The 1,295-nt window shown below is 70.8% G+C and overlaps 2 protein-coding genes across 3 annotated transcripts in view; one reads left to right on the forward strand and one right to left on the reverse strand.

Annotated features, from left to right (window-relative positions):
- LOC113210744 (serine/threonine-protein kinase mos) overlaps positions 1-1,295 on the forward strand; it is an 84,647-nt gene that overhangs the window by 64,521 nt on the left and 18,831 nt on the right. The window lies entirely within an intron of this gene.
- LOC113210767 (serine/threonine-protein kinase tricornered) overlaps positions 1-1,295 on the reverse strand; it is a 36,321-nt gene that overhangs the window by 32,474 nt on the left and 2,552 nt on the right. The window lies entirely within an intron of this gene.

The following is a 1,295-nucleotide window of genomic DNA, read 5'->3' on the forward strand; positions in this document are numbered from 1 at the left end:
CCCCCGGCCCCACAATCCCCGCAAACGAGTCGCGCGGCCGGGACGAAACAGGACGGGGCAGGCAGGACGGACGGGCACATGGTCGCCGATACAGTTACGGTAGGTCGCCGCCCCGCCGCCACACGACCCGTCCGGTTCCGTCGCGCCACCAGCCAACCAGCCGTATGTACTTGCCAACCCGGCCCCCCGCGCGACCGCAGCGCGCATCGTCTCCATCGTGGCGCTGCACCGCGCCGCCCGTAAAGTTGATCAAAAGATGTCCCCCCCAGGATAGGCAACCTCCAAGCCACTTAGGTCCTGCAGTTTGTCCAGCCCGAACGGGGGAGCGGGCAGTGGACGCTCCGCGGCCAACTCGGAGCCGTTGTGCCCTTCAGCCCCTCCAGGCAGGCGGCGGCGGGCCCGGGGTCACCTCGGTCGAGCCGTTTTACTCCGCGATGCGGCGCGGGGCGGGGCCAGCGGGGCGGGCACAGAATGGCGCAGCACTCCAGATCGCGGCGGACGCGGCGCGGCGACCCCGACTCACCCCGACAACAAGCTCGAGCAGTACTCGCGGCGCTCACGCGACGGCCCGCCCCGCCCCTCCCCGGCCCCCGGAGCGAGAGATTTTCGCACGCCAACAACGATCAGCCCCACTGGCCGCTGGCCCCTGTAACTAACTGGACGGAGGGCAAAGCGATTCTCAAGTTTAGAGAAAAGCGCGGCGCATTTCACGTGGCCCGGCGCTCCTAGAAGAGGAAGGCCCGACGCTTGCTAGCGTGGCGCCGCCGTGTGGCGTCCGTGGCGTCGCGGCGCGGCCCGTCGGGCTCAGCGGCGGCAGCGGCGGGGAAGTGGGTCGGTGCGTTGCGTTACACCGTTACAGCGGCGCGGCCGGCCCAGCGGCCGCAGTCACGACCGCCGCACATCGCCGTGACATCGCCCCACATCGCCGGGCTGCGGACAGCGGACGGACAGGGTGCTGCAGCGGGCGGCGTCCACCCACCCCCGCCGCACATCGCGACATCGCCGGCGATGATGGGCACCGGGTTGGACAAGGGGCGGAGGGTACTGGGTGCTGCAGCGGGCGGCGTCCACCCACCCCCGCCGCACATAGCGACATCGCCGGCGATGGATGGGCACCGGGTTGGACAAGGGGCGGACAGGGTGCTGCAGCGGGCGGCGCCCACCCCCGCCGCGCTACGCCGCGCGCTTGCCTACTCCACCCGCTGTTTGTCAATACTTTCCTGAAAAAGCAGTCCCTACAAGGTCAGGCTGCCCGGGTGGGGCGGATGGCATAGGGTGGGGTAGGGCGGGTCGCG

The sequence above is a fragment of the Frankliniella occidentalis genome, unplaced genomic scaffold (genome assembly GCF_000697945.3).
Source record: "Frankliniella occidentalis isolate FOCC.00 unplaced genomic scaffold, Focc_3.1 Scaffold36, whole genome shotgun sequence".
Lineage (NCBI taxonomy): Eukaryota > Metazoa > Arthropoda > Insecta > Thysanoptera > Thripidae > Frankliniella > Frankliniella occidentalis.